Source organism: Mobula hypostoma, chromosome 8 (genome assembly GCF_963921235.1).
Source record: "Mobula hypostoma chromosome 8, sMobHyp1.1, whole genome shotgun sequence".
In the NCBI taxonomy this organism is placed as follows: Eukaryota; Metazoa; Chordata; class Chondrichthyes; order Myliobatiformes; family Myliobatidae; genus Mobula; species Mobula hypostoma.
The window spans coordinates 41,919,422-41,941,338 of NC_086104.1; the positions used below are offsets into that span (position 1 = coordinate 41,919,422).

Here is a 21,917-nt window from a genome sequence, read left to right on the forward strand (position 1 = left end):
AATTAGCCGGTTACACACTACAACAGCCAACTGGCATTTTCAAATTTTAACACTCTGGAGAGTGTTTTAGAAAAGCTCCATTTTGGGGGGATGAAAATGCCGTTTCAGTGTGGACGGAGGGTCAAAACGAAGAGAAAAAGTTTCGGTTACAGATTTATCCAGTCTAGTGTGGACGCAGCCTCAGCTTCAAGTAAAACCATGCTCCTTCCACCTTTTGCAGAGAGTATCTGCCTTATCTTGAGGACCTCAAAATACCCTGCCTTATCTAATATACTGTAGGTCTTAGATTAGTAATCATTTGTGAGGCAATTTAATAAGAACTTTTCTTCCAAATAATCTATAAAGTGAAAAAGTGAATTTCCATTTAGTAACATCTTCACATTTTCTGAATGAATGAAATTCAATAAAAACCTGTCTTCTAGAAACCCTCCTTGACAGTATCTACTTTCATAAAATTATCTTAAAGATATATATTCTAAATTTGGAATCGATGGATTAAATCTTGGCTTACTTTCATTAAATTTGAAACATTTTCAAATCAAAGAAGAAATGGTTCTAATGGTTTCAAATTTTATTTAATTCCAGCATTATAAACTAAAGGTAATATCAAGTTGTCAACATTTATAAAGAGAAACAGAGGGAACAGTTTAAATTAACAATCTTTTGTGAACTCTATACAGTACTGTGAACATTAAAATATGCTAATAAAGTTCTTAGTACATTTATAATTCTGGCATTCTGTTTTGAATTGCTGATTTTAATTGTTAAAATTTAACTGTGTTAAATTCTGATTTTAATTGTTCCACCTTTAGTGGTTATGATATTAGGTCAGGCCTTATATTCTGGAAATCCCTTCTTTTCCATCAAAACTTTTCCATGGAGGGCTTCCAGACCGTTCGGGCTGACCGGACGTGCACTGAGAGCGGTAAGCGTAAAGGAGCTAGGGGCTTGCTGTTCTGGTTAATAACGGATGGTGCAATCCTGGTCATATTACGATCGAGGAACGTGTTTGTAGACCGGATATTGAACTTTTTGCTGTTGGACTCCAGCCATATTCCATCGAGATACAACACTGGGTGTCATGGGAGGTTGTTCTTGCCTGTGGCCATCGAACTTTGCAGCTCCTCCCGTGGAGGGTCAGACACCCTGAGCCAGTAGGATGGTCCTGGACTTATTTCCATCTGGCATAGTTTGCATATTGTTGTTTGATTGTTTGTGGTTTTTGTATTGCTATATTTATGCTCTATTCTTGGTTGGTGCAGCTGTGACAAAACCCAATTTCCCTCGGGATTAATAAAGTATATCTATCTATCTATTTAAATTCCTTTCCCTCTATCTTCTCTCTCTCTCTCTCTCTCTCTCACACACACACACACACACACACACACACACACACTGTAAAGTTGTCCTTAAATTGCACTTCTTTGACAAAGATTGGTCACTTTTCCAGATAGTTCATATTCTGATACAGTAATACTCTATTAAGCCACTTGAGATATTTCATTACATTAGTTCTATATAAATACACGATGCTCAAATTTGTTTGGAAATGTACAGCAAACATTATTAGTTACAAGTAATTTAAAGTTCAGAAAGTATTGAGATGAGTGTCATAGAACACAGAACAGTACAAAACAGAAACAGGCTCTTCAGCCCATACGGCTGTGCTTAACAAACTACAATAGTAACCCAAATAAACTAATCCCTTCTGCCTACATAATGTCCATATTCTTCCTTTCTTTGCACACTTCTATTGTATTTTCTCTACCACAAACCCAAGCAGCACATTCCAGGCACCCAGTACTCTCTGTGTAAAACACTTATCTGCACATTTCCTTTGAACTTAATCCATCTCAGTTTAAACATATGTCCTGTGGTATTAGATATTTCAACGCTGAGGAAAATATACTGTCTGTCTTCTCTATCTATGACTCTCTTAATCTTATAAGCCTTTACCAGCCTCCATCCCTCCAAAGAAAAGGATGGAGAAGACTATAAGTCAAACTTCCACTCATAGTGCATGCTTCTTAATCTAGGCAGCATCCTGGTAATCCTCTTCTGCACACTACAAAGCCTCAACATCCTTCGTTTAATGGGGTGACCAAGAACTGAATGGAATACTCCAGATTCAGCCAAACTAGAGTTTTATAAAGCCGCAAGCATAATTTCCCAACACAAATTCAATTCTTCACCTCATAAAGCAAGCACGCCATATGCCTCCTTTACTACTCTATCAACCTGTACAGCTCCTATTCGATGAGCAAAAAAAATTTTTAGGTATGAGCATTTGTGAAAATTCATTAAAATAAAATCTATAACCCCCATCCATTATTCCTCCCACTATAAAAGCCACCTATCCCTTCACTTTGCAGCACTTATCAGATCTATCTAGTCCAGTTGCTTCTCTCTGTACCAAATGTAATATTGACAGAAGCAGCAAACCCCCTTTGCCATCTGCCTACAGTGTCTCTAAGTAACCACCAGGTGGTGATAAAGACCAACTGATGATCATTCCTTCCTCATATCCAAAGGATAAATGATAGGTCCCATTGATTATAGGAGATAAGAAACTTTCTCTCTCCTTAATATAGAAAAATATTATTATAAAATACTGCTTGGAACGATTGAAAACACACTGCTTTTGATCATGCTTTTTATCATCTCAGAATGTCCCAAAGAGTCTCACAGCCAAAAAAGTACCTTTTGTAGAGAAGCTACTATAAGAAATACAGAAGGCACTTTCCAAGTTCCTATCATCATCATTAAGATAACAATTAGATAATCTATTATTTTCTCCAGGGATGTTGTTTTAAAGTTAACATTAGTCAGGACAAGAATATCTTCCTTACTTCTCTATTAAATGAAGTCATGAATACCTTTACAGGTATTGACCACCTGTAAAGGCAGACAGAGCCTTGGTTTTCCACCTCATTCCAAGATAACAGCTCCAATGATACCTCAGTAACCTCAGTACCACAGTGGCATATCATCCTGTTTGCATTGTGCCCCGTCCCTGATTTGAGCTTGATCAGCATGAGAGTGTTACCCATCTCGGACATATTTGCAGAATAAGACACACACAACGCTGGAAGAGCTCAGCTGGTCAGGTATGGAAATGAGTAACTAGTCGACATTTTGGGTCAAGGCTCTCGCTTGTCCAAGTAACTGCTAATCATGTCCTTGATTGGTGTTTGTAGAGCTTTCCTGTCATATAAGTTAAAATAACTGGTCTGAATTAGTGTATCACAAACAAGAGAATATCTGTAGATGCTGAAAATCCAAGTAACACGTACACACACAAAATGCTGGAGGAACTCAGCAGGTCAGGTAGCATCTATGGAAAAGAGTACAGTCGATATTTTGCGCAGAGACCATTCATCAGGATTGTGTATTAGCGTATACCATTTTTCTGAATTAGTGTACAAAGTTTGCAAGACTTGATTCTTTAGATATTTGGAAGATTATGACAGCCACTTACTTATAGAATTATATCAACAGCAAAGTAAAATTAAGCAGCAACTGATCTATAAACATTTGATGACCCTTCTGGCATCTAGATATGGATCATGGCATGCGACTCAAATAGCCACTGACAACCAAGTCCAACTCCTGGCCTTCTCATGTCGCTTAGCCTCTAAGCCCGGCGGAACTGTTTCTACTGACAGGAGAAGGGGCGAAGGCGGGTCCTGGTGCCTTAAAACCAGTGCTTCGGGTAGATGGAACTCGTCATCCTGTGAAGGCAGTCCATCCAAGAGAGGGAAAACTCTGATTTCAAACCTCTGCTGCCTTGCGGCCATACCCACTCATGGGAAAGGCTTCGGGAGTAAACCCTGAAGACAAATCTGGAGATGGAGTCCCTAAGGCAGTCCAACGTTTCCTTCAACCTTGTTCTGGCAACTCCTGCGACGACACTGGTGCCAAGCTGTATCGGCCCTTGCCCTTCCCTTGGACAACACCGGTGTCATGGAGAGGGGAGACTTGCTGCATGGGCAACTGCCGGTCTTCCATACAACCTTGCCCAGGCCTGCACCCTAGAGAATCCAGGCACAGATCCATGGTCTCGCGAGACTAACGGATGCCACCAGTATGGATCACATTAAATCCCACCTTACTGGACACATTTTTTTTCCGTTTATCACTCAAATCAGTCCACTAATGATACCACAGCCTCTACACTGCACTCCGTCCTGACCACTGGAAAATGGTGCCTTATACGCCAGGATGTTTTTTATCAGTTTCAGCTCAGCGTTTAATATGAAGCTGGTGGGTAAACTGCTGCTGATGGGTCTCAACTTTTCTTTCTATAATTAGATCCTGGACCTCTTGTCAGAAATCTCACGGTCAGTCCACGTTGGCAGAAACATCTCTAGCTCCATCACGCTGAGCACCGGTGCTCTCCAGGGATACGTGCTCAGCCCGCTGCTGACGCTTGACTGCACGGCAAATGCCAGTTCAAACAGAATCATCAGGTTTGCTGATGACTCAACAGTGGCTGGCCTCATTAACAATGACGACAAGGTGGCATGCAGGGAGGAGGTACAGTAGCTGGTAAAATGGTGCAAGCACCACAGCTTGAGTCTCAATGTGGACAAAACCAAACAGACGATTGTGGACTTTAGGAAGGATCAGGCTGACCACACCTCACTGCACATACATACACGGCTCTTCCATGGAGAGTTAGGAGCACCAAGTTTCTAGGAGTATACACAACAGATGTTCTCTCCCGGTCCCTCAACGCCACTTCTTTGGTCAAGAAAGCGCTTCCTGAGGAGATTGGGGAAAGTGAGACTCAATCTCTCTCATTCGGTCCAATGATTACAGGAGCACTATCGAGAGTGTCCTGACCTGCTACATCACTCACCTTGGCGGCTCGTTGCTGTAGACTCACTTTTGGGGATTCTGTGCTTTGACATTTAACGTTCTGTGTGTTATTTGTCTGCTTTTTGTTGTTTGCATGATTTGGTTTTTTTTCCACACATTTGATGGTCTTGTTGTGTGGGGTTTTTTGCTGAATGGGTTGTATGGTGTTTCTTTGTTTTATGCCTGCCTGCAAGAAAACAAATCTCAGGGTTCTATACTGTATACATAGATAATAAATATACTTTGAACTTTGGTACGGGAATTGCAAAGTATCTAACCACAGGTTCCTCCCAGGGATTGTGGGTTCTGCAGAGAAGATCACTGGGGTCCCTGTTCCACCTATCAGAGATGTTTATCAGGAGCACTGTGTATGCAAGGCCCTAAGCATAGTCAATGATCCAACAATCTCTTTGACTCCCTTCCATCAGCACGAGGTACCGTAGCATTAGGACAAGAACTGTTAGGATAGGAAACAGCTTTTTCTCTCAGGCCATAAAACTACTGATCTCCCTGCCACCACCCTGGTCTCATCACGTATGAAGCGTCAGTAACAGTACACTGTTACAAACACGAGAAATTCTGCAGATGCTGGAAATCCAAAGCAACATACTCAGCAGGCCAGGCAGCATCTATGAAAACAGTTGATATTTTGGGCCGAGACCCTTCGTCAGGACCTGTAAAACATCAACTATTTACTCTTTTCCATAGATGCTGCCTGGCCTGCTGAGTTCCTCCAGCATTTTGTGTGTATTATGTTTCACTGTTTACTTTTTAAACCTGTATCATAAATGCACCTTATTATTTGTTAATTTATTCGTGGTAATATTACTTCATGTGAATTGTGAGAGTTATGTGTACTCTGTTGTGTACCTTGGTCCAGAAGAGTACTGTTTTGTTTAGCAGCATACATGTGTATGATTGAATGACAATAAACTGAACTTGAAGTTAAATTAGGGCATGGCTAATTTTGATGTCATAAGATAGAAACTTGTAAAAGTTGATTGGAAGAGGCTGTAACCAAATCAAAGGACATACAGCAAGTAGGAAGCTTTTAAAAGTGAGACGGGAGGAATTTAGGCCCAGCATGTTCCTGTTAGAATGTACGGCAAATGTGGCCAAGATGGGAGGAGCCTGGTTGATGAAGGATATTGAGGCTCTGATCATGAAAGACAAGGAGACATATGTCAGGTAGGGGCAGCTGTGATCAAATGAATCTGTTGAGGAGCATAAAACTTCTAGGACATGCTTAAGAAGCAAATCAGGAGGGCAAAAAGAGGACATGAGGTAAGTTGACAGATATATAAAGGAAATTTTAAAAGGTTCAATAAATATATGAAGACCAAGAGGGTAGCTAAGGAAGGAATATATCCCATTAAAGATTAATACAGTCATCTATATGTGCAGCTGCAGGAGAAGTGTGAAGTCATAGATGAGTATTTCTCACATTGAAGGAGGTCATGGAAATTAGGGTATTCGTGAAGAGAACAATGTTACCTTGCAAAAAAATCCACATTACAGAAGAGGAGGTGCTGGCAGTCTTAAAGTGTGTAAAGATGAATAAATCCCTAGGACTTGACCAAGTATGGGATGTTGACAATTTTCCTCACTATCTATAACTCTACCAGTTTTTGTGTTGTCTCCAAACTTACTAAACAACCCGCTTGCATTTTCATCAAAATCATTTGTATAGAGATCCCAGCATGACCTTTGTGGAAAATCACTGTTGTGGACCACCAGTCGGAATAACACCTCTCCATCACTACTCTCAATATTCTAAGGCCAATCCAGTTTTGAATTCAATCTATCAAGTTTCCATGGATGTCATGTGCCTTAATGCTTTACTGGAGTCTGTGTAATTAACATCTTCTGCCCTGCCTCAACAATTATCTTTACCACCTCCTCAAAAATCTGAATTAAGTTTGTAAGACCTCTCCCACCATACTGATTATCCTTAATAAGTGGATGTGAGCACTTTTACTGATGTGAGTAGATAATATTCTAAGAACCTCCTTCAATAATTTCCCTACCACAGATGCAAGGCTCACTGAACTATAATCTCCTGGCTTGTCTTTCTTGTCCTTCTTAAATAAGGGTATAACATTAGCTCTTCTCCAGTTCTCTGAGATCTTACCTGTGACTAAAGAGGATACAAAGATCTCTGTCAAGACCCAAACAATTTCCTCTCTTGCCTCTCTCAATTTCCTGAGATAGCTAACATAAGGCTCATCCACCTTAATAGTCTTCAAGAATGCCAACACCTCCTCCTTCTTGCTACCAACATGTCATAGAATATCAACATTACCCATCACTGATCACATTATCCTCCATATACTTCTTCTTGATGAATACTGAAGTTATGTATTCATTTGTTAATTGATCCATTTCCTCTGGTGCAATGGATCAATTCCCTCCTTTGTCCTTGAGCGGCCCTATCCTCTCCCTAGTTACCATTTTGTTTCTCATGTATATAAACCTTGAACACTGGTGCTTCATAAAGGAGCCATCCAATCTGCGTTTTGTTTCTCCAGTGTGAAGGAGAGCATATTGTGAACAGTAGATTGAGAGAAGTGCATCATTGTTTGAAAGGGTGAATTGTTTGGGTTTCTGGTGAGAGAAGGACTGCTGGTGCATCTCCTGCGTTTGTAGAGGAAATTAAGGGGAAATGATCATTCATGATATTGAAAAGGGAGAAGGAGGAGAATATGGATGGAATCTCAATGAAGGTGACAGAAATTGCAAAGAAGATCTGCTGAGGTGAAGACTGGTGGGGTGAAAAGTGAAGAGCAGGGGAACCTTCTCTTTTTCTCTCAAGAAGAAGATGGGATGAAAAACAGATGAAGGAAGTAGATAACGTGCAGCAAAATGCTCTGCTGACAACAGTAGATGGGATGTCGAGGTTTAGGAAAATGAAAAACATCTCAAAGGCACTTGTGTGCAAAGACGGGTTGGAGATAGTGGAACTAGAAGAATAGATTGGAGTTCCAAAAGACACAGGGTGGGCAGAACGATAGCCAAGGAAGTTGTGGAAGTCTGTGCTGCTCACCTAAACTCTGAGATGATGAAAGGAAAAAATCAGAGATGGGCTGTGTGAAGGTGAAAGTAAAGTGGATCTGGCAGCAAAAATAATGTTTTTTTTTGAGTTGTGATTGAATGCAGGAATACAATTATCACTAATTCCAAAAAAGAAGAGTTGAGGAAAGGGACCCGAGAAAGACTGAAACAGTCTGTTTCAGACAATCTACAAAAAAGATGGGGGTAGATGGGGCCCATGTGAATTCCTATAGTCACACCTTCAATATGGAGAAAGCAAGTGGATTTCACAGAGAAAATATACCCAAACAAATGAAGCTGTAACTGGTTGGGGCTTTGTTGCAGGAAGGCTCTCAAACTATCCTGGTATGGAGATGGAGATATGAAGTGATTATGCACAGAGGTGAGCCAACTAAGAACAGGAAATTGGAAACAATCAAAGTGGTCCCTGGACCAACCATCAGCTGCTGTATCAATTATTTTCCTTCCATCATAACAGTAGAATTGAGACGGTTTTCTCTTGATTGCAAAAACATTGCTCCTGTGCCTCCTTCCTGATGGCAGCAGCAAGAAGAGAGCACAGCCTGGATGGTGCTGGTGCTGCTTTCCCGTGACAGTGCTCCTCTTGGATGTGCTCGTGGTGGGGAGGGCTTTATCTGTGATGAGCTGAGGCATATCCACTACTTTTGTAGCCTTTTTCTCTCAATGGTATTGGTTTTACCATATTAGACCATGATGAAACCAGTCAGTATACTCCCCACTGTGCATCTATAGAAGTTTGTCAAAGTTTTAGATGACATGCTCAATCTTCATAAACTTCTAAGAAAGTAGAAGTGCTACTGTAATTTGTTTGTAATGGTGGATCCAGTACAGACCCTCTCAAATGGTAACACTGAGGAATTTAGAGTTGCTGACCTTCTCCACCTCTGATGAGGACTGGCTCATGGACCTTTGGTTTCCTCCTCCTCGAGTCAATAATCAGCTCTTTGGTTTTGCTGACATTGAGTGAGAAACTCCATTTAGCCAGATTTTCAATCTCCCTCCAATATGCTGATTCATCACCACTTTTAATTCAGCCAACAGTGGTGTTGTCAGCAAACTTAAATATGGCATTGAAACGGCAGATAACATTTCAGTATCCTGCCAGGTGTCATGATGGTTTCATATGGCATCAGTCATCTTGGCCAGATCAGAGGGAAAAAACAGATGGAAAACAAATTCAAGTTCAAGTTTATTGTCATAACCCAGGGTATAAATGCCATAAAAATTTGGCTTTTGCAGCAGCTGCACAGAACATTACAAATTAAAATACATTTAAATTAACAAAAATTATGCATAACATGCACAGCAAAACAAACAGTAATAACATTACAGTATTAGTGCATGTTGGGAGAAATACCGTGTGGGGTAGAAAGGTCAGGTCAGTTCAAGAGCCTGATTGCAATGGGGAAGAAGCTGTGTTGAACTGTGAAGCACTGGTCTTTGGGCTCCCATGCATCCTGCCTGATGGCAGCAAGAAGAAGACTGCTTGGATAGAGGATTGGCTGACTGTCGCAAGGAGAAGAGTGGGAATAAAGAGGGGCTTTTCTGGTGAGTTGCCAGCAAATAGTGGTGTTCTGCAGGGTTCAGAGCTGGAACCACCTTTTTTCACATTATATGTCAATCATTTGGATGACAGAAGTTTACAGATGATATAAAGATAGGTGGAAGGGCTGGTAATATTGAGGAAGCAGGAAGTCTGCAGAAGGACTTGGACATATAAGGAAAATGAGCAAAGAAGTGGCAGATGGAGTACAGTGTAGGGAAGTGTACGGTCATGCACTTTGGTAGAATGAGTAAAGGTGTAGACTATCTTCTAAACGAGGAGAAATTTCAGAAATCAGAGTTGCAAGAGGACATGGGGGTCCAAGATCAGTTTAACTTTAAGGTTGAATCAGTGTTAAAGAAGACAGGTGTAATGTTAGCATTTGTTTCGAGAGGACTGGAATATAAAATCAAGGATATAATGCTGAGGCTTTATAAGGCATTTGTTCGACCACTTGGAATATTGTGAGCCATTTTGGACCCCTTATGTAGGAAAGGATGTTCAGAGGAGGTTTATGAGAAAGATCCTGGAAATGAAAGAGTAAACATATGAAGAGCATTTGATGACTTTGGGCCTGTACTCACTGCAGTTTTAAAAAATAAGTGGTGGGGGGATTTAATTGAAATGTATCAAATATTGAAAGGCAGAGAGAACATGGAGACGATGTTTCCTATAGTGGAGGAGTCTAGGACCAGAGGGAACAGCTTCAGAATACAAGGACGTCCCTTTAGAACAGGGATGAGAAGGAATTTTGTAAGCCAGAGGGTGGTGAATCTATGGAATTCATTGCCATGTGCAGATGTGGAAGCCTGTCATTTGGGTATGTTTAAAGTGGAGGTTGATAGGTTGTTCATTAGTAGGGATGTGAAAGATTACAGAAAGAAAGCAAAAGATTGGAGTTGAAAGGAATAGTAAATCGGCCACGATGGAATGGCAGAGCAGACTTGATTTGCCAAGTGGCCTAATTCTGCTGCTAGGTCTAATGGTCCTATGGTACAGTATGGATGGTTGGGGTCCTAATAATTTTGCCTTCCTGACACATTGGCTCTAGAAGATGTCCTCAGTGTTAGGGAGATCTGTACTCCCGATGGAACTGGCTGAGTTCAACATTCCCTGAAGCCTCTCGCACTCCCAGGTGATGGTCCAACCAGCCAGAATGATTTTACACTGTACATTTGTAGAAGTTTGTCAGAGTCTTCCATAACATATCGAATCTTCTTAAACTTCTAAGATAGAGACACTGGCACACTTTCTTTTGTTTGTATCTATGTGTTGGACCCATGAAGAAAACTTCTGAGATGTTGACACCCAAGAGCTTGAAGTTACTCACTCTTTCCCACCGCAGACACTTCAATAAGGACTGGAGCTAGCTTGCCTGACTTCCCCTTGCTAAAGTCCATGATCAGCTCCTTGATAACTTTGACTGCAAGGTTATTGTTATGGCACCACTCAACTATCTGACCTACATCACTTCTCTAGCAGTGAAGCGAAGCAGGCTCAATGGGCCAGATGGCCCAATTCTGCTCCTATGTCATATGGTCTTATGATCTCCACCTCTTCATCAGCACCTATGATTCTGCCAACAAAACTAGTGTCATCAATAAATTTATCGATGATGTTCCTATGCTTAGCCACGTATTTGGAGGTATAGAAAGAAGAGCAGGGGCTATGTCCATAGCCTGAGCTGTTCCTGTGTTGGTGGTCAGTGAGGAGGAGATGAAGTTTCCATCCTTTACGTTATGGTCTCCTAGTGAGGAAGTCAAGGATCCAAATGCAGAGAGAGGTACAAAGGCCCGAATCTTGGAGCTTGACAATGTTGAGGATATAATGGTGTTGAACGCTGAGGTGTAGTCAATGAACAACATCCTGACATATGTGTTCTGGCTGTCCAGATTGGCAAAAGAGTGGATACCAAACAGTATAGCATCTGTAGACTGTAGTTAGATGAATTGAAGGGGATCCAAGTCTTTGTTGAGGCAAGAGTAGACTCAAACCATAAATAACTTCTCAAAGCACTTCATTACCATAGATGTAAGTGATACCAGAAAGTATTCATTGAGGCAGGTCACCCTGCTCTTCTTGGGAACCGTTACAATTGACGTAATCTTGAAGCAGGTAAAAACCTTTGAGCACAGAAGTGAGAGGTTGAGTAAAGCTCCCAGCATAATCGGAAAACCCATCTACCATGGACATTCACTCTTCTCCCATCTTCCATCGGGTGGAACATACAAAAGCCTGAAAATATGTACCACTGGGATCAAGGACAATTCCTATCCTCCTGTTATAAGACTAATAAATATTTCCCTTGTACAATAAGTTGGACTCTTGACCTCATAATTTACCTCATTATGGCCTTGCACCTTATTGTTTACTAGCACTGCACTTTCTCTGTAACTGTTATACTTCGTTCTTCATTGCTATATTTTTTAACCTTGTTACCTTGTTCTGTGTAATAATCTGATTTGCATAAACTTGAGACAAGAGAAGCATTTTACTCGATTCGGTACATGTGACAATAGTAAATCAATTCCAATTCCAGTGTTCCTGAACACTCCAGCCAATTGGTCAGTGCAGATTTTCAGTACTTGACCAGGTACTTAGACTAGTGAGGCTTTACCCTACTGAAGGATGTTCTGATGTCAGCTTCCAAGATTGAGAGCACAGTGTTGTTGGGTGCTATGGGGACTCATTCACCTAGGTGTGACATTATTCTCACACTCAAGACACGCAAGAAAAACTTTGAACTCATCAGGGAGTGAATCATCTTGCCTTGTAAGAGGTGATGGTGCAGAAGCTCTGCCACAGCTTTCAGGTAATGATCGGTGCCTCCAGCTTCATCTAGAAATGCCTCTTCACTCTCACAATAGCCTTCCATCTCTGGACCATGAGTTTTGATCTAGCCCTTAGGTTCATCCAGAGCTTCGAGATTAGGAAGACCCAATTCATTTTCACTGACACACTCTCATCCACACAGGAAAAACTTGATGAAGACCATAAGACATGGGAGCAGAATTAGGCCATTCAGCCCATCAAGTCTCCTCTGCCATTGCATCATTGCTGATCCCAGATCCCACTCAACCCCATTACCTGCCTTCTCACCATATCCTTTGATGTCCTGAACGATCAGAAAGCGATCAACTTCCACCTTAAATATATTCACTGATGGTCTCCATCACAGTCTGTGGCAGAGCATCCCACAGATTCACTACTCTCTGGCTAATAAAAGGTCTAAAAGGTCGTCCCTCAATTTTGAGGCTGTGCGCTCTAGTTCTGGATATTCCCACTTTAGGAAACATCCTCTCCACATCCACCCTATCTAGTCCTTTCAACATTCGGTAGGTTTCAATGAGATCCCCACACACACTTTTAAATTCCAGTGAGTACAGGCCTAAAGCTGCTAAATGCTCCTCACATGTTAACCCCTTCAATCCTGGAATCATCCTCATGAACATCCTCTGGAGTCTCTCCAAGGACAACACATCTTTTCTGAGATACAGGGCCCAAATCTGTTGACAATACTCCAAGTGTGGTCTGACTAGTGTCTTATAAAGGCTCAGCATTACCTCCTTGCTTTTATATTCTATTCCCCTTGAAATAAATGCCAACATTGCATTTGCCTTCTTTACCACAGACATAACTGTAAATTAACTTTCTGGGAGTCTTGTACGAGGACTCCTAAACTCCTCTGCACCTCTGATGTTTGAACCTTCTCCCCACTTAGATAATAGTCTGCACTATTGTTCCTTTTACCAAAATGCATTATCATACATTTCCCAACCCTGTATTCCATCTGCCACTTTTTTGCCCATTCTTCCGCTTTGTCTAAGTCCTGCTGCAATCGCATTGCTTCCTCAGCACTACCTACCCCTCCACCTAACCTTGTATCATGAAGCTGGCGATGACTGTGGCACATTTGTACAGATCTGTTGATGAGTCCCTGCATATTGTCCAGTCCACTGATTCAAAGAAATCCTGTATTTGCTCCTCTGACTCCCTCGACATCATGGTCCTCTGTACTGATGCCCCACTCTTCAGTCGCTGCCTGTATACAGAAAGCAGAGGGCACAGCTAGATGGTCAGATTTCCCGGGGTGAATGCATGGGATGGCTCAGTAGGTACACTTATTGGTGGTGCAACTGTGGTTGAATATGTTGGATCCCATGGTGGTGCAGGTGACATACAGGTAGAAGTTAAGCAGAGGCTTCTTCAAACTAGTCTAGTTGAAAACTGTGTGATGATGGGGGTGGCGTTCAAGTGCACTGTTTCATGCCTGTTAATCACAGCATGAATGCTAAGACTATTTTACATACCAGCTCGTGGTGTATAGGCGGTTTCAGATCCCTCGAGTCTAGTTTATAAATGTTTACCATCTATTGATTAGCACTTGTCGCTTTCTTCAGTAACCATTTGGAAATGAATATCAGATCTTTAGGAGTTTGTTTAGTCTGTTTCCTTCAATAAGCCCATGGGGAAATAAAGCTGTCTTTGTTATTCTAATTTGGCTTTACCTAACTTATAAACCTGATGTGCTAGCAGGCAAAAAGACTATGTTGTCTGCATTAGGGTCTCTTGTGGTTTAAAGTTTAGACTGTATCTGTTTTCTTTAGATATATATAGCAATGAAAAGGGGTTTATTTATTCCTGAGAGATAAGAGGAGCTTCGATTTTAGACTTTTTGTGTCTGCTTTCCTAATCTTTGAATTTTTTTTTCCAAGTAGGTTTCTGAGGCAATATTTATTTATTGACTGGATGAAAAACAAGTTTTAATGGATCAAGCCATGTAACATTCTAGCTGGCATGAAACAATAAGTTGTATGATTTACTATGAAAAATATAGGGACATTTAAGGTAGGCAAGACAAGCCAAACAAGACAGCAAAGTAAGACCAAGATAACAGCAAATCAGATAGTAGCAAATTAATATCAATATTCAAGTTTTGAATTCACTTATTTTCATGATCAAACTATGTTATAATAGAGGAATTAGAGTATAAATTTGCTTTAAACATTGAATTCAGTCTATTTTAAGAGTCCATTAGCTACATTCACCAATACTACATTTGTGCTACTTCAACGCCAAACATATGGCATCTTTGAGGGAGTGAATGCATCTATCAAAAAATAACAATATATGGTTATAGATTAATTATTCCAATAGTTCTGTAAACATCTAAAGAATGATTCCCTTGATCACGTGAAACACCCAATTTCTTGCGATGGTTATAAGATGAGACTTTCCTTATTTGATCTGTTAAGATCAAATAACTTGAATAATTTAAATATATTCACTCTGTATTGTCCGCATGTACAAGTTGATCCTTGCTCATTGCTTGTTTTGGAAGAGATCCTGATGTACAGTAGAGAATCTGAATTCATTGTGGAAAGCACAGCAGGTAGCAGATGGTCCCTTGCCTGAGGATGCCTGCCAAACTAATTTTGTTTGTCGTTTTCCTTCCCAATTTACACAAATATTTGTCCTATTCATGTGCCAAGCTAAAGTTATATTGATCTTTAAAAGGGATAGTTGATCAGAACTACAGAGGAATATCTGGATTGATAATATTGTGCATTTTGTTTTAGGGTACCTCTCTAAGGGCAATGAAAGAGAAAACTTGGCTTTTTGCTGTCAACCAAGTGTTCTTGCTTAGATTGTATTTTATCTCTGCCCAGTAACAGCCTGTAAATATGGAGATTTCACTGCAAACCATTTCTTGTGCACTTCATGGTGGAATACCAATATATCCAACATAAATGTGTAGAAAAGTGCCACATAACTTAAGTACCCACAAAATAATTTTTATCCTTATCCATAAACTTTTATTTGCCTATCTTGAGAAAATCATATGACATCTGTAATTGAGAAAACAGTGCAACTGAAAAAGATGATAGCAGAGAAACGGTAATAAGTGAAAGAAAAATCTATTGCCAGTTAAAGGTCAATTACAAGACTTAGATTCTGAATTGTATTCAAAGCACGATACAGAGACTTCAGGTGATTCTTTGGGAATCACTTGTGCTTCTTGTATGTAGCACTCTGAAAGTGCACAGCTCTGAAGCCTGTATATTCAAGAGCATACAACAAACCTCCTGTCCATAATAAATTTTTGCAATATTTACATGTATTTTGAAAGGAAAGAGATAAACAATTTTTTGCTTGATAATGAAAAGAAGGAATAAAGACTAGCAAGTTTATAAGTACTTTCCATTATGCAGGTTAACAACCATTGTTTTTTAGCCAAAGTGTTTTACAGCCATTGACTTACCCTTAATCTGTACTTACTGAAAACCTGCAAGAACACTACGGCTGGCAGTTTATTTGCAGCCCTCATGTATGTTTCTCATCCTGTGTGTGATAAAGAAAACAAAGCTCTAAAAATATCCAGCAGAATAATAAATACCTGTAAAAGTTTTACATTAAATGTGACAGGCATCTAAATTAAAAAGAAAGCTTTAATGCTCAGAGCCAAAATGCTCCATTACAACTTTGTGCGTAAAGAATTTTTCATATCCAACGGCTGATTCGCATCTGTAACCAGAGCCAGATTTACAGGTGTGAGTTTCCCTTTTCATGCATAGATCTTCAAGGGATCTAAACTATAATGTTTTATCACAGGTATTTATAGCTTGGTATGCTATTTCATTTAATAATAAATTTAGTTTCTTTCACACAATATCAAATCCTTGTTACAAGTGTGTGAAAGGACCTTGTCAACAATATTGTCCATTATTAAAGGAATTCTTGTCAAAAGAGTTAGTCATTTATCAACAGATAGGAATAATGATTTTGAGTATTGAAGGATGAGCAGCTGGTCCCCAAATTGCTCCAATCTTTTTGGTGCTTACAATACACTTAAACATTTATTGAAATAGTCCTGTTAATTTTGATATACAACTATTTTCACCATTTCTTTGGTTAAACGAGCCAAATCTCCTCAGAACACTTTTGCACAGAATTTATTGCTTTCCTACAACCAGAGTAACTTTATATCCTTCTAAAATGTCCAAAGAATCTCTTTATTAATTCAGACAAAAACTGTGAAAAGTTGAAAAGGCCACAGACTACAGGCTATTGAGAAGAGATTACTTTTCCTTCCTTTTCATCTTTAACTGAAATATTTCACACTTCACCATGATACATTCTTCCCTTCTCAGCCCAGGGGTCAAAATGTTTTAATAACTACAAGACTATTTTACGATCCAGCATGAAGTTAGCTTTGGCAAGAAACTATCACAAGGAATAGCAATCGACGTATTGCTCCACAATAAATGGAAATCAAAGAACTGTAGATGCTAAAAATTTGGAAATAAAAACACAGACTACCGAAAACAATCAGCATTTGGGGCTGGACCTGTGGAAAAGAGAAACAAAGATAATACTTCAGATCACAAACTATTCTCTCAGCACATTTGTTGCCTAACTTTATTTTTCCCACTGAGTTAACACTTACAAACACTAATTTTGGTGACAGACACTTTTAATAAGGGAAGATGATTGTAATTTTATATCAGAAATCTAACTAACCATATCTGAATTGCCCCTCATTCTTTGTGTGTTCTATGCGTACTCATTTTTTTTCCAATAACTACTGGAATGTTTGACAAATACTGTAAGTGTGATTGCAGCTCGGGGTTCAATTGAATGGCAGTAACCATGACACTGCCTTAACCTACACAAAAAGAAAGCATCCTTGCAAAAAGTAACAGATACAAATTGATGAGTTAATGGTAACGCACGATAAATTGTCAATGAGCTAGCCGAATGTGAGTTACCTTTGCAACTACCATTTAAGGTAATCAATGACTGCCAAAATGTCTTTGAGTTTCAGTACAAACAATATGGACATCTGCAGCATTTATATGGAAGAACACTTCATTTGAAGTGTAAAGGTAAAGCAGGCCTGGGAACTGCTTAAATATGATAATGTTAAATCACAGGGGACAGTATATTCCACACTTTACCTTTGTAGTTAAGTGGAGAAGGAGGGGAAATGAACAGCCAGTGCAGAGTACACCTGTGGCAGGTCAGCTGTGGTTATTTAAAAAGGAAGCTTCGAAAGTGTTTGTCCATTGTAAGTAACCTATCAACGGTGTCAACAGAGCTCTATGAACTAAATAATAGTACAGAAGGGATAAGCAGAGCAGCCATTGTCGGGAGTAAGCCAGCGGCGAGAGTAGAAGCGACAGGCTTTGGCTCAAAAGAGGCTTCGGCTCGGAGGAGGTATCAGCTTTGTGTAAAGCGTCTGTGCAGGTTTCCTTTCTATCTTTTTTCCCCTCTCTTACTATACTATTTAAATACTGCTTTGGATACTTTTATGGGGGATGACCTGCTGGGAGAATGCCACGGCGACCAGGTTACAGGCGCTGACCATAGGTCCATGGTGCAGAAGGGAAAGAGAGAGAAGAAGGGAGCGATAGTGATAGGGGACTTGATAGTGAGGGGAACAGACAGGAGGTTCTGTGGACGTGAACGGGATACCCGGATGGTATGTTGCCTCGCAGGTGCCAGGGTCAGAGATGTCTCAGATCGCGTCCACAGCATTTTGGAGAGGGAGGGAGACCAGCCAGATGTCATGGTACATATTGGTACCAATGACATAGAAAGGAAAAGCAAAGAGGTCCTGAAAAGAGAATTTTGAGAGCTAGGTAAAAAGCTGAGAAGCAGGATAGTAATTTTTGGATTGCTGCCTGTGCCATGCGCCAGTGAGGGTAGAAACAGGACGATTTGGCAGATAAATGCGTGGCTGAGAAGCTGGTGCAGGGGGCAGGGCTTCAGGTTCCTGGATCATTGGGATCCTTCTGGGGGAGGTATGACCTGTTCAAAAGTGACGGTTGCACCTGAACCCGAGGGGACCAATATTCCCGCAGGCAGGTTTGTTAGAGCTGTTGGGAAGGGTTTAAACTAACTTGACAAGGGGGTGGGAACCAGACTGAAGGGACTCAGGAAAGGACAGATGGTGAAAAAATAAAGATAGCGTGCAGTCAGACTGTCAGGAAGGGCAGGCAGGTGATGGGACTTAGTTGTAGCCAACAGGCTGAGTATCAAATCATTAAGGATGCAGAATCAGAAAGGACAGTAAATATGGTACTCAAGGTGTTGTATATAAGTGTGTGTAGTGTAAGAAATAAGGTAGATAACCTTGTTGCAATATTACAGATTGCCAGGTATGATGTTGTGGCCATCACTGAATCATGGCTGAAGGATGGTTGTAGTTGCGAGCTGAATGTCCAAGGTTACACATTATTTCAGGATAGGAAGGTAGTCAGAGGGGGTGGGATGGTGTGGCTCTACTGGTAAAGAATGGTATCAAATCAGTAGAAAGATGTGACATAGGATTAGAAGATGTGGAATCCTTGTGGGTTGAGTTAAGAAACTGCAAGGGTAAAAGGACGTTGATGGCAGTTATACAGGCCTCCCAACAGTAGCTGGAAGGTGGACCACAAGTTACAGGAAATAGAAAAGGCGAGTCAAAAGGGCAATGTTATGGTAGTCATGGGAGATTTTAAAATACAGGTCGATTGGGAAAATCAGGTTGGTAATTGATCTCAAGAGAGTGATTTTGTTGAATGCCTAAGAAATAGCTTTTTAGAGCAATTTGTCATTGACCCTACTAGGGGATCAGCTATACTGGATTGGGTGTTATATAATGAACTGGAGGTGATTAGGGAGCTTAAGGTAAAAGAAACCTTAGGAACCAGTGATCACAAGATGATTGTGTTCAACGAAATTTGATAAGGAGAAAGGAAAGTCTAATATAGCAGTATTTCAGTGAAGTAAGGGAAATTACAGTGGTATGAGAGAGGAGTTGGCCAAAGTAAATTGGAAGGAGCTGCTGGCAGGGATGTCAGCAGAGCAGCAATGGTGTGTGTTTCTGGGAAAAATGAGGATAGGATATGTGTATTCCAAAAATGAAGTACTCATATGGTAAAATAGTATAACTGTGGCTGACAAGAGAAGTCAAAGCTATTGTAAAAGCAAAAGAAAGGGCATAGAACAAGGCAAATATTTGTTGTAAGATAGAGGATTAGGAAGTTTTTAAAAACCTACAGACAGCAACTAAAAAAATCGTTAGAAGGGAAAAGATGAAATATGAAAGCAAGCTAGCAAATATTATCTAAGTGGATAGCAAAAGCTTTTTCAAGTACAGTATGTTACAAATAGAAGAGACATGAGAGTGGATATAGGACCACTAGAAAATGAGGCAAGAGAAGTGAGGGGTGACCTAATTAAAACCTATCAAATGATGAAAGGACTTGTTAGAGTGGACATGGAGAGGAAGCTTCCTGTGATGGAATTGTCTCACACCAGAGGACACAGCCTCAAAATAGAGGACCATCCTTTTAGAATGGAGATGAGGAGGAATTTCTTTGGCCAGAAAGTGGTGAATCTGTGGAATTCATTGACACAGGCAGCTGTGGCGGCCAAGTCTTTATGTATATTTAAGGCAGAGGTTGATAGATTCTTGATGGTTCATGGCATGAAGGGTCTTATGTTTGCGTATTTATTATTTCAGTGATATTTGAGTATTATTGTAAATATACTGTTTAATTAAGCATTCTCGTATATTTAAATAATTCATTATGGTTTATAACTAAAAATTCATGAATTGTATAAATCATGGAGCTACCACTTGATAAGTGCCTCATGTAAAGTAAAAATAAAACTAGTTATGCATTATCTCCAGCTCCATGTTTTTCTTTTAATTAGGTGTTTGGTTTTGGTGTTACAAAACATAACAGTGATGATGCGGAAGTTTAGGTAAATGCGAGATGGCTACCTACTTGTTGAAATGCAGCAAGACGTCAGAGTTTTAAACAAGCACAGCGAGACGTACGAGTTTTTTTTAAAGTGCGGTGAAAAATAAATCAGTAATTAAAAAATGGTGCAGCACGTGCTTCTTCAGGAAGAGGAGATTTTGAGTTAAAATAAAAGGCAAGAAACAGATAATAATCATGAAAAAAGAGCAGAAATGGCTGGTTACATTGGAAAGATTAACGCACTTGATTACATGACAGACAATTGGATTTTGGATACTGAATGAATTGAGCGGTATTTCACAGCAAACGAAATAGCCAATGAGAAATGAGAGCCAGTTTTGCTGAGAGCATTGGATTTGAAAGCATACAGATTGCTTAGAAATTTGACTGCTCTGACAAAACCGGCTGAAGTGAGCTTTGCATTTGGAACTGAAGCCATTGTTGATTGCAGAACACTTTAGGCTTCATAAGCAGAATCAAAAGGAAGGGAGTCCACATCAATGTATGTGGCCAAAATGAAGAAATTGCTAAGCATTTTCAGTTCAATGATGCATTGAGAGATCATTTAGTTTGTGGAATCTTTCAAGAAAACATTCAAAAACAGCTGCTAACTGAAGCACAACTGATGACATAGCTGTAGTGCTGAAATCAGCAGACAGAGACACAACTGAGTTGTAGTCAGGAATGAAAGAGAGCGTGAACAAAATTGCAAAAGTCTAAACAGAAATCTGCCTGGATTGACAGATTGTGTTACTGTTGTAGCATGGGCTCATATACGCCAAACCAACGTAGGCCTAGAGGTGAAACTTTCAGAAAATGCAACAAAGTAGGACAGATACAAAGAGTATGTCAGGAAGACAAAACTAAATGGAATGCACATTGAAGAGTAAAAGATTAAAAGTCAAGTTGTAGTTTCGAAAAGAGCACTAATCTGAAAGCTGTTGATAGTGGTGAGAGTGACACAGGACTGAGTTGCCTTGAGATTTATAATGTGAAAACTAACAAATAGACAAGCAAAATGACATGCCAGAAATTAATTAAAATTGAATTGGACACTGGCTCAGCTGTTTGATTCATTCCACAAAATGAGTTTGAATGGCATTTCAAAGGTACTCAACTAAAGCCTGCAGATATCCAATTAAGAACTTATACTGGAGAAAAGATAACTCCTGTGGGAATGACATTCGTAACAATGAAATACAAAATCCAACAAGCCACATCGGGCTTGTATGTGCTAAAAACGGGAGGGCCAGCATTGTGGGGGTGTAATCGGCAGAGACAACTACAACTTGATTGGCTATCCATCCACAACTTGCATGCCATGTTCAACTGAAAACGAATTAAGAAAGGTACTGGATGATGCCACAATTGTCTCCATGCTGTACACTATAAACCATGCCCAACAGAGGACAAACTGGTGTTGGTGCCAACCTCTGTACCTCTGTTTGGAAAGCATATTGGATCAAGGAAGGATCATGCTACTCAGAGGAATCGTGAAAGTGACAAAAGCGGTGGTCGAACTACAACAGTTTTTTATAGGTAACATATCTGAGAAAGCTTCTGATATATTAATCAAGCAGTTACTTGTGAAATATGGCTCGGCTCAAAGCTGGAAGAGAGTTCAAGGAGCTTCAGGAAAATTGCAAGCATTTGGTTTTTGTGAGTATAGAGAACCAGGATCTATTCTG

At 40.1% G+C, this 21,917-nt stretch overlaps 1 protein-coding gene across 1 annotated transcript in view; it reads right to left on the reverse strand.

Annotated features, from left to right (window-relative positions):
- Positions 1-21,917, reverse strand: part of kcnh1a (potassium voltage-gated channel, subfamily H (eag-related), member 1a) — a 346,721-nt gene that overhangs the window by 315,307 nt on the left and 9,497 nt on the right. The window contains exon 2 of the mRNA XM_063055717.1: positions 15,738-15,817. The gene's annotated coding sequence lies outside the window, so the exon portion shown is untranslated. The remainder of the gene's footprint in view (positions 1-15,737; positions 15,818-21,917) is intronic.